This window comes from Rissa tridactyla, chromosome 4 (genome assembly GCF_028500815.1).
Source record: "Rissa tridactyla isolate bRisTri1 chromosome 4, bRisTri1.patW.cur.20221130, whole genome shotgun sequence".
Taxonomy (NCBI): Eukaryota; Metazoa; Chordata; class Aves; order Charadriiformes; family Laridae; genus Rissa; species Rissa tridactyla.
This window is the reverse complement of record NC_071469.1, coordinates 13,435,102-13,451,894: the sequence shown is the minus strand read 5'-3', so window position 1 is coordinate 13,451,894 and position 16,793 is coordinate 13,435,102. Positions and strand designations below refer to the sequence as shown.

General features: G+C 43.2%; 1 protein-coding gene across 2 annotated transcripts in view; it reads right to left on the bottom strand.

Moving 5' to 3' along the window:
• Positions 1-16,793, bottom strand: part of DENND2B (DENN domain containing 2B) — a 179,214-nt gene that overhangs the window by 130,347 nt on the left and 32,074 nt on the right. For both annotated transcript variants that reach the window (XM_054200675.1, XM_054200677.1), the window contains exon 2: positions 7,311-7,399. The gene's annotated coding sequence lies outside the window, so the exon portion shown is untranslated. The remainder of the gene's footprint in view (positions 1-7,310; positions 7,400-16,793) is intronic.

Below are 16,793 nucleotides of genomic sequence, written 5' to 3'. Positions count from 1 at the left end.
AATCAGTCTGCCATATCCAGAATGTGAAGTGTGTGGATTTTCCAGAAAAGTTACAGGACCTTCAGCATAAGTCCACTGGCTTCACCTTTCTCTACCTGAGGATCTGTCCTTATTTTTAGAATAGGTAGGTACACCTACATTATATGAGCCATCAGTGCCACAGGCACAGGACCTGTGCTGGGATCTGCTGACAAGGTGCTGTAACTGACAACCTTGGGCTGCCCCTCGGAACCCTGTTCTCCCAGACAGTCATAAATCCCTGGGAAGCATTCTGTGCTATTGCAGCACACAGCACTGAGTCATGTTTACATTTTGTTTCTACTGTCCATGCATGTCAGCCAATAGTAAATAAAATGCAGCAGGGACCTTAGCTCTTGATGTGTCTCAGCAGAAAACTGGATAATGTCTCCATGTGAGAGGAAAGCAGATCTTAATGCAAATGCCAAATTTGACAGTCTATATTAGAACATAAACTGAGTCTGGCACAGAAGAGATTCTAACCTGCTGATGGGGTCCCCTGTACAACCAGCTTGTGTAGCAGCCCCCTCGCCACACACACAGAGCTCCAAACACGAGGACGTGAAGTAAACATTTCTAAACGCAGCAAGGTTCAACCTCTGCCTGCACCCAGCATTTACATGAAATAAATCTCATTTCCAGGGAGACTCCTGTTGAAAAAGGAACCTGGGCTCAACTGCTGGATAGAAAGTGAAAAAGCCCCACTCCCATTGCTACCTTTTCCCCTGTGTCCACGGTCGCTAAAGTGAGAAGGAGGAAGAGGTCAGAGGAAGCACATGGTGACAAGCAGAGTCTGTAAGGACCTCAGTTCTGCATCCTCCGTGCCTTGACAGTAGCTCTGGCCTAGCTCAAGGGAACCGTGTTCCCACCCAGCTGATCACCGGATCATGGTCAAGGACACAATATCTCTGCACTGAAAAACATGTAGTCCCTTCCCAGCCCATGGTGACGGAGGGGCAGTTTATCCTTCTCGCCTCGTGCCGTTCTTTGCTCTCACCTTTCATGAGAGCATCCCAAGTGAGGGCAGAGGGAACAGTCCCATGACTTTACAGCATCGTGGCAGAGACTCATTGCTGTAGGAAAGGGGAGACCTAAATGGATCATCTTACAGAGCTCCAGGGACAGGACTGGCTCTCCTTCTCCACTAAAGCCTCAGATCAGGGAAAGAGAGCTGTGCTTCAGCTGCCCAGGCCAGGAGCAGAGTCTTGCTTACAGGTGTCATACAAGGGCAGTGTTTTCCACAGGAAACAAAAGGGGTGGCCAGATACCCGCCCATGCATGTCCCGGGGTGATAGCACTTGACTTGCAACCTACTGTCATGTGTTGCTGCTAATAAAAGAGCACTGAAAAACAAATGTTTGCCCCTAGGTCTTCATACATTCCCAAAAGCCAATCTGCTGCCCCAAGCATGAGTGTAGCAGGGTCAGCGCAATGGCAAAACCGTGCACAGTGGAGCAGCTCCAGTCCAGAGCATCAGCTGATTGCACAAAGCATATCCAGTGTCCAAAAGATTTTTTTTTTCCACTCTTCCCTCTGAAACCAACTTGACTCTTCTCCAAAAAACAACAGCAGAATGAGTCCCTTGAAATTATTTTTTAGGCAGGTTTCTGAAGACTGAGTCGCAATATGCCCCCTTCCCTGCAACAACATGCCAGGAAACCCCTGGGGAGCTCTCCCAGGAACTGCTGGGAGATGAACGCCAACAGGCTGAGCTGTCAGCTTCTCACCTCCCCCAGCACGGGTTTGAACACGTTGACAGCAGTGTGGTATGAAGATGGTTTTGTCCCCTACAAATCTTTTAGATAAACAGGATTGTGCTCTACATCAGAGATTTTTCTTTGTAACATTAGTCAATACTTTCTTGGCTTGCCACTCCTGACAACTCCATCATAAAACAGCGCTCTCTGGAATATGCTGTTCAAAATAATCAGCTGTCAGCTATTCTCCTTTTAAAACTAATAATAGAAGGTCTGCACGGGCCTGTGAGAGACTGAAACATGGAAATGCAAGTTGTGCAGCTGCGAATGTTTCCATACTGCTGCAACTCTCAAATTGCTTTTTGCTCCCTACCAAGGAGGCATGAAACAGCATTGCATGGAGCAGGTTTTGTACTGTCAAAATTGTCCAACCGTCCTCAGTACGTCCATAATGTGGTAAATGCTTAGTGATGCTTTTTAACTTTCAAGTGCACTTTAAAGAGCAGAGGGAGGTTCTGGTCATAAACCAACAGGCTTGGCTGGGCCAGGAGCATGGGATAATTTGATGGCTTGTATCCTTTGGATGCCAGCTGCACAAGGGATGCCAAATTGTGCTCTTGCCATTGGCAGAAGTTTTAGCCTCTGATTCATCTTCTTGTCATCAAACTACAACAGGATGGGGGAAAAAAAAAAAAAAAAAGGTTCGAGGGGAGAGCCTCTGACAGGATGGGGAAATGGGACTCCTTTGAACAGCCCTTTGCATACAGCATTTTGGCTCCAAGTGGGCAGAGAGGATTAATGCTACATGAGGCTTGAACTTGGAATAAGAGCTGGCACTGGAGGAAAGGCAACTGTGCAACCCTCCTCTAACAGCTTAGGGGACTCTGTTGTTGTCACGTGAAACTGAGGAATGACCGTGAGGCTCTGTTCAAAAAGGGCTCGGGGTAAAGCACATTTGCAAAGCCCAATGAAGGAACAAGAGCAGCACCTGCCTCTTCCAGGTCTGCCTACAGCTAGTATGGTCAGGGGACTCTACCAGCAGTAGGTTCGTTTTCAGCCTGAAAAAACATTTTAAAAAGCCTCTCAGGCTTTTAAGAGAAAGAAGAAGTTTAAATCACAGACCGGAAGCCTTAATTATAATGGATTTGTGTGAAAGTTGCCAGATCTCTCCCTGCTTTGTGATCAGGGCCGTGCCAAGAGTCTGCTTTGTGTCACACTAGCAACTGTGTTAAGTTCAGCAAAGTAACTGGGTCAAAGATGCAGAAGCAGAACAGAGATCACTGATTAGCGCTAATGAGAGACTGCATTGCAGAGCAGAATGACAGTGCAATCATTTCAAAGTTCTTGCTGTAACTAAAGGTAGCCACACTCATATTCAGTGTGAGCTGCTCAGAACAAATCCTTTTGCACGTCACATTTTACACCTTAGAAAGTCACTTAGAATCACCATGACCAGAAAACAGCACATGAGAAGAAACAACTGTGAGAGCTAGTTGCTCATACTGATGGAACTGAAATTAACTTACAGAAAATCAGAAAATATTTGAGCATCCTCATGAGCAGCTCTTCTAAATATCCAGTATTCTTGTTTTCAATCAATTAATTCCATCTGTTGTGGTCATAAGGTTACAGATGGAGAATACTGATCTTATGTTCAGGAATTTAATGGTGCATCTGTCCACAACTGTAGCACCAGGTGTCCTGAAGATGACCTGACCTTCAAAGAAAACAGCAGAAACAGAGACAACGACAGTGTTTTTCAAGTGTCTCACAGACTTTCCCTAAGAAGAAAAATCGAAGGGACTAGAGTTATTTAGAGAAGGGAGTAAGAGCAGAAACAAGTATTGAATGATACAGACAAAGTCAGTCCTAAGCTTCTAGATAGACTCAGCTCATTCGCAAACAAAGCCGTATATTTCCAAGTAATAAAGACAAATATGTGAACATAGCAATTAACCTGGAACTCACTGCAACAGACAACAGGAAATCATATGCTGTCAACCTACGGATAGAGGGAATATAAACCGTTACACAAAAGATGATCTTACGCAAGATAAACTAAGCAATTAAAACTTTATAACTCAGAATATAAAAATTACTCATTAGATAGTCAAGGAGAGAGAAGAAAAAAAGATTTCTACCATGCCCTTTCACTTTCCTTCTAAGTGCAATGAGACAGGACACAGCTAATCCTATCAAAAAAACACTTTAACCTCTCTGGAAAACTCAGAGTCACTGACTATCCACAGACAGAATGTGGGCATATGGTGGATGCATGGGACCAAAGAGATTTATATCAGCACAACAACATAAAGCAACTCTCTTCAAGATACAGAAATGAATGCACTTATAAAGTGACAACTACAGCAGTCTGCAAATGTTGGGCTAAGGACCACTGAGCACCTGTCCACAGGAGCTGTGTTGAGTATGGAGCCGCTACAGACTGCTGCAAGAACTCCTTGCGCATTACCAGGTATAGCAGCAGCCTTCTTGAATTGCTTACTCCCTTAATGGATGAAAAAACCCAACGTGCCAATGCCTATGTGGCTGGTTACATTTATGCCCAAGCACAGTAGGTCAGCTAGCTAGAAGGTATCTTGTTATAAGTGTAGTTATAAACGTATTTTGATTTTTTTTTTATTTTTTATATTTTCCTACTGATAAGTTATACAAGCTTCATTTGGAACGATCCAGAATTCTGGGACATGCAGAAATTATATTAAAGGACTACGGGAATGATGCTTTGTATGACTTCTCAAAGTAACATGTAAATACTACAACACAGACCATTATGGAAAATGCCACTCAGCCAGGAAGACTGGGAGAGAACTCACCAGACTTCCTTCCGCATCACATCACAGAACAGATAAATGCCAAAAAGTAACTGTTGTCATTGGAATGCCCAGTATGCAGCACCTTGCAGAGATCTCTCAGGAGTCTCAAACTGACCATCTGCAAAATGTAAGCACTTAAATTCAGTGGTTCTGATTTTGAAAATCATAATCTCTGTCTCATATAATAGCATAATAGGAATAATAAAAAGGAATAGTAAAAGGAATAATAGCATTTTCCTGCAAATGAGGCTTAAACTTGGGTAATCATCACAATGTTCCTTCTTACAGAGGGGGATGGTTCCAATTAACAATCCAGCTCCACGGATATTTCATTTCTAGTGAAGAACAGCACCAGGATTTCTTATTAAACTGGTCCCAATCATCAAATGGATGAAAAATTATTTTTTCCAATCACTTAACCAGGTTATTAATGGATATTCACTAACAGCCGTATTTTATTTACGGAACCAAGCCAGTCAAATCTGGTAGGCAAGAGGGGGACACAAAGTGTTAGACTGTGCTGATCAGCCCTCTGTTTGCAGATGACAGCTGTTAGTTCTGTACACATATTGTAGAAAGAGTGCCTGCTCCAGGACAGCTTGCTTCTCCCTCATGACTGTTCTACTGGCAGATCACAACAATAACAGTGTTTTCCACCTAAAGTCTTCCTGGAACTCCTCCCTAAAGCACAGCCGATATTGCTCTTTAACCAAGGAACAATTTGCACACACAGACACACACACACTCAAAACCAACAATCATTTGTGAAGAGGGGAGGTGGGATAGAAGGATCCGATTTCTGTTCACTGCACTTTCCCCCTCTAGGACAATTTTAGAAGAAAGCGGAAATAAGCACCACCACTAGCTCCAGCGTGTTTAGCAGCCATGCTGAAAGCCAGTCAGCAGCGCCTGGCATTGTTTGGAAGAACACAAAAGACCTTCTGTTTGGAAAGTTCAAGAAAAAAAACGGAGAGCCTGTGGCCTGGTCCTACAGTCAAAAGACTGAAACAGAGGCTGAGAAGTTCTCGGGCAGAGGCTGATCTGAAGCCTTTTGAAGCTGACAGGAAAACTCCCATGGACTCCAGCACGCTTTGGATCACGACTGAAATGCACAGAAGGGAGAAAAAACAGCAGGAAAGTAGAAAAGAGCATCTGCTTCAAGGGAGTTTAAACGACACGGGGTAACCTAATCTTCTCATCATGGTTATCAGTACAGCGTGTTTTTGTGATGTTCGAGCAACTAGGATTATATCCATTTTCTAAGTCTCTTCATTAGGACATAGCAATTGTACATTAATCATTAGGTATTTTTCCACTTAAAACGCTATGCGTGCTACCCTGATGTTGGCTGTTGAACACGGCATTTAGCAAATGTCTCTGAGGAAAGAAGGGGAAAAGATCCTTTCAAATTGCTGAACTTATGAAAGTTTTTTGCTTTCTTCCCCCTCGACCCTCTCCCAAAAAGGCTGGTTTAAAGCCATGAAAAATACAGTCCAGGACTGAAAACCTTGCTAAGAACAATGCTTCCAGCATCATCTATTCATAAGCAGCAGCTTGAGACAGAGCCCAACCCAGAAGAAACTCTTTAGCAGTGCATTCTCCAAACAATTGCTAAAGGATCCCAAGTGAGTGGAGGTTCCAAATCCTCTGCTTAATTACGGTGCAATTAATTTTCTCATTAAAGATGAATATAGGAGAATCCAAGAAGAAAGAAATGTCTTCTGAATTCTGTAACACTTCTATAATTATTTTCTTGCATATAGGAGTAATTGTTGCATTGGTTTTAAAGTTTGGTGCTCTCTAGGTCCTAAATGACTTTTTCTGGGAATTAATTTGTTAGAAACATTTTATTAACACTTCTTGCAGTCTTTGCACAAGATTCAACAAAGAGCCAAAGTATCTTTTTTTTTTTTTTCCCCAAAAAGGCAGGATGTTTCCTCTTTCCCTAGCTAATAGAATCCAACTGTTGCCGCATGACATCATTCCCCAGAGCCAGGGAATCCAAGCTCACTCAGCCGCTCAGCTGGGAGTAAACACCACGAGGGGAAGAAAAAAAGAACCACCAAACTTTAAAATGTGAGGAAATAACATTAAAAAGGCAATTTTTGTTACCTGTAATTTGGAGCATTTCCCTTTCCACTCCATTCTCAGATTTGTATTTCCCAGACAAAACTGTCTTATTATCTGAGGCAATCAGAAAATCAGTCGTTTCGCGTCTAATACCTGCTGTGCTTCCCACAACTCCTTCATGTGACCTTTTGCAGCACTGATTCCAGCTAAAATGATTGCAGAGAACACAGACTGGCCGGGCCAGTTGTCATGGAGATATCTCTCTCTCTCTCTTCATACGCGCGCGCGCATACACACACACAGATTTAAACAATTCTGGGAGGCATCCACAAAACAGCATGCCTTTTCATCAGCAAAGTTTTTGAAGCATTCCACCCCTCCTCCAAGCCCTCCCTAGAGTCAGCCCAGGAAGCTGAGCTTCGGTCATGAATCGATTGTTGAAATTAGAGATATTGCCTTTTAAAAAAAGAAAACCACCACCGAACTTGTACTTTTTTTTCCCCAGGAAGGAACACAGAGCTGTTTGCTTGCCAAAGCTTTGAACTAAAAGAAAACCTATTGCATTCAAACCTGCGGGCTATTTGTCTTTGCCCAACTAGTTATGAATTTGATATCTGAAAGCACTAAGGCTTTGTTGAAATACAATCATGCTGATTACAAGAAACGCTGCTGGCATGGCCTGACTGCTTACCTTGCTGTTCTCCCAGTATCAAGCCAGTGACTTAATTAGCACAGGTATTCATTGTGGTCATTCAGGACTTCCTGTATTCTTTCATGTTTCTGTAATTAAGAAAAATGTGCAGGTCAGGAACATGCAACTAACAAACAGACAGAAAAAAATCCCCCAGCCAAACACGACAAAACAGATACATTTGGAATTCTTCTCCTAGTGACTATAAGTTTATGCGCCTGTTACCCAAAACTCACTATCTCCCAGTTAAAGGACAAACCCATTTCAATGACGTTCACGAAAACGAAAACTGATTAATTTACCATATACACTGGCACCATGGTTGCAAAACAAAACTTATTCCAAACATAAATACACACAACATTTTTTCCTTGACAAAAAAATTCTAAATTAATCCCCATCAACGTCATATAGGAAAGCCTGGACTGATAAACCAAGAGAACAAAAAATACTTTTAAAAAAAGAAATAAAAAGAACATTTAGTAAGGGAATTCAGTAAAAGGTATTTAGACTCAGAACAGCAGTGTGCTCAAGGCTTTTATGCATGGAGAAATAGCTTGGAGACTTACTGTTCAGAGGATTTAACTGGAGTCGGTCATTCAAAGTTTTAAAACATCATAAAAGATACTAAAGGGACTGCATGAGACTGCTTTCCGCAATGAGTTGTATGAGCAACGGTCCCTCTAGTGGGCATAAAATTGCAAAGCTGACTATGTCATAACTAAGTAGGAAATCAATTTCTTTTTCTCTATCAACCGCTTCATGATGCTGTCATGATATTTCACTCCTGCATTAAAAACTTAAAATAAAATTAGCATATGTAACCCTTTAAATATTATTTAGGGAGCTGAACACAAGAAAACATGTATATTCATTACCTAATCAACACAGCTAGGTTTATAAACGAGGAGATCTAAAAGAGTTCCAATGCATTATTCTTCTGGTTGCGCTTGTAACATGATAGCAAAGGTGAGATTAAAAAAACCTAGACGTAAGATAGCTGAGATGTCTTATGGGAACACTCGTCTCTTCATATAACTATTATAAGATATAAAGTACACTGGACCATATTATTGACTGTACTTCTGAAAACACTACATTTAGTGAATGACAGAGCTCCCAGTGGATTGTACAGTTAAACCACCTCTCTATCAAAAACACTACCCAAAGGCATATACATGAGACATATTTTACACCGTTACCAAAAAAGGCATGCAGTCTATTCACATGTAGATGAATATAAGACGACAGCTACTCCAGCTGTCAAGAATCCAGAAGATGCTGAAATGACATCACATGAAATAGTTTTTCTAGACATGAAAGCACTATATGCTAATCTTGCAAGTTCACACTAAATTCCCTTAAGAATGCAGTAGGGAAGCTCAGCAGAACCATAGGAGACAAATAGTATCACAGAATGGTTCGGGTTGGAAGGGACCATAAAGATCATCTAGTTCTGACCCCCCTGCCATGGACAAGGACACCTCCCACTAGACCAGGCTGCTCAAAGCCCCATCCAACCTGGCCTTGAACACTTCCAAGGATGGGGCATCCACAACTTCTCTGGGCAACCTGTTCCACTGTCTCACCACTCTCACAGTAAAGAGCTGCTTCCTAATACCTAATCTAAATCTATCCTCTTTCAGTTTAAAAACGTTACCCCTCATCCTATCACTACACTCCCTCATAAAAAGTCCCTCCCCATCTTTCCTGTAGGCCCCCTTTAAGTACTGGAAGGCTGCTATAAGGCCTCCCCAGAGCCTTCTCTTCTCCAGGCTGAAAAAGCCCAACTCTCTCAGCCTGTCTTCAAAGGACAAGTGCTCCAGTCCTCTCATCATCTTTGTGGCCCTCCTCTAGACTCACTCTAACAGGCCTCTGACCTGGACGCAGTTGTCCAGGTACGGTCTCACAAGAGCAGAGTAGAGGGGCAGAATCACCTCCCTCAACCTGCTGGCCATGCTTCTTTTGATGCGGCTCAGCATACTGTTGGCTTTCTGGGCTGCAAGTGCACATTGCTTGCTCATCTTGAGCTTCCAATCACCCAACACCCCTAAGTTCTTCCTCAGGGCTGTTCTCAATCCATTCTCCACCCAGCCTGTATTTGTGCAGCACCTTGCATTTGGCCTTCTTGAATTTCCTGAGATTTGCACAGGCCCACCTCTCAAGCCTGTCAAGGTCCCTCTGGATGTCATCCCTCCTCTCCAGCCTGTTGACCGTGCCACACAGCTTGGTGTCATCAGCAAACTGGCTGAGAGTGCACTCAATCATAGAATCATTTAGGTTGCAAAAGACCCTTTGGATCATTGAGTCCAACCATCAACGCCATCCTACAAAGTTCTCCCCTACACCATATCCCCCAACACCACATCTAAACGAGTCTTAAACACATCTAGGGATGGTGACTCCACCACCTCGCTGGGCAGCCTATTCCAGTGTCTAACCACTCTTTCTGTGAAGAATTTTTTCCTAATGTCCAGCCTAAACCTACCCTGCTGCAGCTTGAACACATTCCCTCTTGTTCTATGAGAAGAGACCAGCACTAACCTCTCTACAATGTCCTTTCAAGTAGTTGTAGAGAGCGATGAGGTCTCCCCTCAGCCTCCTCTTCCTCAAACTAAACAGTCCCAGCTCCTTCAATCGCTCCTCGTAAGAGTTATTCTCCAGGCCCTTCACCAGTTTCTTTGCCCTCCTCTGCACTCGCTCCAGCACCTCGATATCTCTCTCATATTGAGGTGCCCAGAACTGGACACAATACTCAAGGTGTGGCCTCACCAGTGTTGAGTACAGGGGGACAATCACCTCCCTGCTTCTGCTGGTCACACTATTTCTAATACAAGCCAGGAAGCCATTGGCTTTCTTGGCCACCTGGGCACACTGCTGGCTCACGTTCAGCCTCTTGTCAATTAGAACCCCCAGGTCCTTTTCTGCCAGGCAGCTCTCCAGCCACACTTCCCCAAGCCTGTAGCAATGCATGAGGTTGTTGTGGCCCAAGTGCAGGACCTGGCACTTGGCCTTGTTGAAGCTCATACCATTAGCGTTGTTCCATACCCAAGTCTCTCTGTAGAGCCTCCCTATCCTCATGCAGATCAACACTCCTGCTTAACTTGGTGTCATCTGCAAACTTACTGATGATACACTCTATGTTATCAAGATCATCAATAAAGATGTTAAACAGAAATGGTCCCAACACTGAGCCCTGAGGAACACCACTTGTGACCGGCCACCAGCTGGATTTAACTCCATTGACCACCACTCTTTGGGACCATCCATGCAGCTAGCGCTTGATCCAGCAGATCGTAATACCACTGTCCATGTTGCTGACAAAGACGTTAAACAGCACCAGTCCCAGTACGAACCCCTGAGGAACATCACTCATCACTGGTCTCCACTTGGACATAAGCTGTCAATCACAACTCTTTCAGTGCAACCATCCAGCCAATTTCTTATCCGCTGAGTGGTTCATTCATCAAATCCATGTCTCTCCAATTTAAAGACAAGGATGTTGTTCGGGACTGTGTCAAATGTTTTGCACAAGTCCAGGTAGATGATGTCAGTTGTTCTTCCCTTATCTGCCAATGCTGTAACCCTGTCATAGAAGGCCACCAAATTTGTCAGGGACAATTTGCCTTTAGTGAAGCCATGCTGACTATCACCAATCACCTCCTTACATAAAAAATTATGACATGTTTTTGTCTTGAAAAGTTCCCTTTGGTGTATGACTGAGTTATACTCATCACATGCTGTATGCAGGCACAGTTTCAGCAGTGTAACTGGGGAAAGAGGGGGACTGGTAACTCCTCCCAAGAAAGGAATGTTTTACCCTACATCACTGCAAAGGGAGTGCTCAAAGACATGGAAGTAATAAAAGAAAAACAACCTAGGAATCGATCAATGGACAGACAAAATGGTTGATCAGTCTCAGATTTTCTATAGACCCCATTACTGGTAGCACGCGAGTATGTACCAACCATCTGCATCATGTCCCACCCCAGAGTTTATCACAAGGCTTTGTAGCACTTCATTAGGTGACCACATCTGCACATACGGCAAGGATCTCAGGGGAGCATGCAAGCTAGTATTTATAAACAATTGAAAAAGCTCTTTGCATTACATAGACACTCAGTTACAGTTTAAAGTTCCAAGCAAAACAAATGAAGTCATTAAAATACATTATGTATGCACAAACATGTGCATACAAAAAAGCACAGTAGTAACACTATGGCACAAGCTTTTGTCTCGGGCAGGTGACTACCACAGAAGCACATTTCTGTTCTAAGCTTCATGAATACACTCCCGATCAACAACTTGCCAAAAAGTGAAATATTTTGCTCAGATTGGCTCCAGTGAAACAAGAGTCATTCCCACCTTTTACTTTCTTCTCATTGGGCTTTTCTGTGAGCATATAAACATATCAGAACAAAATTTAGGATCAGGACAGTTTAGCATCATAAACAGAGGACAGGATGAACAGTTGATATTTGGTTAATTACAGCATCATGGCTACACTGCGATCAAAAAGCATTAGAATACATACCCTCATCCCCTGCAGAAGACAGATAATCCATTACTCACACATTGCTGATGTTTAGTTTCTTATTACCAATACACTTCCCATTTCTGACTGGTTGAACACATTCCTTCCTATGCTCTGTGGTCAGAAGCGCAGGATGCAGAAACCACGTGACACACGCAGGAGCGGACACGCACTGAAAAGGATGAGTGTGCAGTGAGAGAGTCCTCACCGGGGCACACCTGGCGTCTCTGCCCTTCAGACTGGAAAGGGAAATATGAGCCGCTCTCTCCACAAACTGCATGGTCTGAGATTCTTTACTGAATGCTTTCCAAATCAAGCAGCCATTATCAGCAACAGGAAAGGAAACAAAAATCAGATTTGCTCCTAAATGGCTCATGAAATTTTATCACTTTCTGTAGGTAAAAACGCATCATCTACTTTGGGATTTAAAAAGACAAAACTAGAGATGAGCTACAGACTAAGCTGCCCACAACAACAGCACAAATCTCTGGTAGGTGTAAACAGAGATTAATCACTGCACGAACTTCAGTAACATTTTCCTTTGCATTTTTTAAATAAAATGAAGTTCCACATAAAAATACTCTTGTAAAATGATTTATGATTTTTCCCCCTCCTCAAATAACTTTCTGACCTTCAAAAGGGCTTCTGCCCCTTTCCATAGAAGATGGTCACCTTATTTCTCTCTCTCTCATGTCATCTCTCCACCACAGTTACTGACCATCTTTCCAACGACCTCAACAGATACGTATCTGTTTGGACTTAGATAAATTTAAGACTCAACAGCAAAAAGTGAAGCTTGAGTACCCTTTCACAGCACATTTTTAACCCAATACCATGGAAAGGCAAGTGCCTGCAGCTCCTGCTGACCTCACTGGGAAAGGCAGAGAGCTAGGCAGCAGCACTTCCTCATCAGCAGGCAGTGACTTGCAGAGGTATGGAAATAAGGGAAAAGTCCCCAACCAGCTCACAATAGTAGTGCATGTGTGCACTACAAAAACTGCTCCTGGTGCTTCATTTAGAGGCCTAGCACTCAGTACTTTGCATAGGGCATTCTGTGACTACCAGGTGGGACGAGATGATGACATCCAGGGCAGCAGCCACCATACCCCTCGAAGCAGCATCACACCACTGAATTCTTTGAATTAACAGTCCAGAGCACTGGCCCTTATTGTTAGCACTCCAACACAACAGCATAAGAGCACAGCAATAAAACAAGTAGCACAAGATAACATCTCTGACCCCAAAAGCATCGTTCTACACTAAAGCGAATAAAACTTCCACTGACTTCAGTGACATATTAACTTCAATTTTACCGCACTGCATCATGTTTTGCTGGGATTGTGGTACCATAGTAAGTAGTACATAAGTATATCATAGCCCTGCAAACAATAGCAAAGGAGTTGGCCCAACATACACGTTCCCTGGTTGCAATGGGACACAGGTGTAGGTCTAAGATCACTCAGCAATGAGCTTGCTTTCTTCCCCCATTTCAGCATCAGATCTTACCCATGGAGTATTTCCACAACTCTCTCTTCTAGCAGGAGAATTAAAAGTTTCCATGACCTCTTTAGTAGCCCAACGAGGATCATGTTTGAAGCACTGTACCAATTTCACTAACCCAGAAAAAGAAAAATGTGTCTGTATATATATGTATATACACACACACTATACGTATATAGGAAATTACTAATCATAGCTGTGCACTCTTTGAGATGCTGCCAATCCCTTTATAGTCCTATATCCCATTTCAGTTTGATCTTATTCTGCAAATGAAAGCCTGCCATACTTGGGTCTGACCCTGACATCTCAACTGTGTGCAAGACAAAAACTTTAGACAAAAGTTGCTACATGATTCAGTGAAGATAAGAGGATATCTGTACCTGGGGGCTCATGACAAGAAGTTGACACACTTTCGACTCCTGTGTAAACACTCATTCGGAAATAAAGTGCCTTAACTTTGTGGCTATTATTTTTTTAGGCCCCAATTCAGCAAAGCACTTAAAACACTGACTTCAAAAGAACTTAAAAATATGCCAAACATGTGCTATAATATTTTACCAAAGTGATGCTTTAGTAATGTTGTGTATTTCAGAAGGGAGAGATGGAAAGAGTTTTTATTTGGCAATTAAAGCTTTAAGAAGTTGTTTGCTGATATAACTGGGACACATTCCCCATGCTAAACCCACTAATGAGGTTGAAAATCTGCTGAGCAATAAGCTGAATAATTCCTTAACAGAACAACTTTAAACCAGAACAGTGTGGAATTAACTCATGTAAATGCCTGGTTTGAGAATTATCCATACCTATGGTCTGATTCATGACAGGAGACATATATTACAGCTTACTCTGCCAGGAAAGCAGTGCAAAGCCAAATAAGCCATACAAACTGGCTCTGGGCCCAGGCAGCCAATTCAGCCAGCCCTCAACATCCCAGTGCTGCAAATTGTGTCAGATGGCACCAGGCCAAGGCACAAGCCAAGCTAGAGGGATAACCAAAAGGTGGGAACCTCATGTAAGAAAGTCCTTCTGCTCCTTAACTCTCCAGAGCCAGCCCTGTCTGCAACCCATCTGCACTCCAGTCAACACCCTTCCTGTGCATGGCTGTGTTGTATCCCAGGCATGCCTGAAAAGGAAAGACAGGAAGCTGTAGGACCACAACTGATGGAGGGAGGAAGCCCCCAAGGGGAGAGTATTTGTCCTGTCTGGACAAAACAAGAAAATTTTGCCATTTATAGGTGTTAGTGTCTTCCTATACATTTTTTTTTTAATGCATATATCCCCATCAAGCGTGGATTTACGTCCCAAAAAGAAGGGCAAATGAGACAAGCAGGCTTCCTCTGGGAATTAGCCATATCAGGAGATATGTCAATGAGTTGCTTGAAATTCCACAGGAATTCTGATTTGACCCTACATGAATGCAAGATACTCAGTTTGTCTTAGTTCACTACTGTTTCTTTTAAGTAAGAGCCAAAGGACAAGTTTCTGTTGCCCTTGTTCACAGTATACATCCTGCGACACGAGATGCTACACGTGGGACTAGAAGGCAATTTAAAAAACAGATCTCCTCACACCTGGAATTGCAATGCAAGCAGGACACACATGAATATAACTCTGCGAGGACTGAGTCTTGTATGCATCTGAGCAACTGCTGCAAATCTTTCACTTAATGGGAACAGAGGGGCAAGATCCTTCTCAGAGCACATAAATGATAAGAATACAGAACCTTTAAGCCAAATCCCCACCTGAAGAGGCACTTTTCAAATTTTTGTCAAGGTAGCCCTTCCTGTACTTGCATTCAGGTAGTCAGACAAAGATGATGCTGTCAAGAACCATCTCTACTGTTATATTGGCTCTATGGAGCTAATAAGGGGAAGAGGTCCTCTTAGCAAAGCAATGGGCATGACGACAGGTACATTCAATAATGCAGTGCTCATTTATGAACCAGAATATGGGTGGTGGTTTGATTTTTTGCATTTTTCCCTCACTGCAAAAGAGCTCTTACTTTAAACCCTAAATGGAAAATAAGAGGGCCTAAGGCTGAGCACCCAGTAAGATATCACCTTGTTTACAGGAGAAAAATCACAACCAATATCACTGTGCACTCTTTGAACTTCTAAATAAGTAAATAAATAGATAAATAATGACAACATGTTTTGTGATTCCTTTCGATTGCCAACTATGAAAGTTCACGGGAAGTTTATGCAGCCACTCTGACTGGATAGATCTTATCTTCCAAAGCCTATTAGCCAAGAGACTCTAAGAAGAAAGTGTCAGCCTGATGTTCCTTTGGACAAAAAGCAATAACTTATCTGTGTGCTAATTTCTGCAGTTGGCTTCCTTTATTTTAGTCATTACTTGAACCTCCAAGTTGACCTGGAGATCCTGTGAACTGCTGGTAACATGCTGGGGGATGCCTGTGAGCCCCACTTAGGATCTCTGGGGAGGAAGGGTACTGTGAGCACTACTCCCATCACCATACCTCATGGAAACCAAAGCCAGTGACAGCATGTGTTTTCTTAGGCATATCAGTTTGTCTTTCATATTGCCATAGTCATCACAGCAGGCAGATTTTTCAAGCCACAGACAATAAAGCTATTTTCTTCTCTATTTTGGATGGAGCAGATAAACATAATACTGATTTGCATGTGCACAGCTCCTTTCATTTTTTCATTCGTAGCGCTGAGCATGCTTTACAAAGCCGGGAAAATGGCACTCCTGCATGGCTGCTTGGAACAAAGGAGTTAAGTGACTTTGTGCAAGAGGCTGCACAGTGGCCCCTCAGAAACAGTGTGTGACCGACAAGGTTCTGACCACCAGACTCTGCTGCCTCCCCTGAAATCATAGTTAGGACCTGGAAGGCAGTCAAAGTCAGCTGAACTCCAAGGGGTACCGGAACTTTCTTCTTCTTCCTGGAAAACAATTTGGGCATGGGAAACAGCTAAAATTAAGCTTTCTTTCTAGCTCATTTCCAGTGCCACAGAGGAAATGAAAGTCAGTGACAGTGGAGTGACTAGGATGAGCTTGTGCAAAACAGAAGAAATCCAAAACCAGACCATGCAGACAGTTCAAAAACAGCTTGGGACCTCTGTTAGTTTCTTAGTAACTCAGGGCTTCCTGGGTTTAGCAATGGAGCGTGGTACAGAGATGCCCAAATGAGCCACAATCATCATAATTCCAGAACTGGAAGCAGCAAAGCCCCAAGAGCACACAGCAGTGCATGAATGAGCACAGCCATATTTTTTCGGGAAGGAGGTCGTGCCTCCACACAGTGCCCCACTGTGTTGTGAGGCCATGCAGACCTCCTGGAGCCAGCTCCAGGGCTCTCTGTCCTGAGCTCCATTGTGCAGCACAGACATCCCCTGAGCAACATACTGCAGACCACAGAGGAAGCCAGCCCCAGCGCTGGGAATTCAGATCCCAGCACCCGAGCTCCAGATGAATGCCTTAAA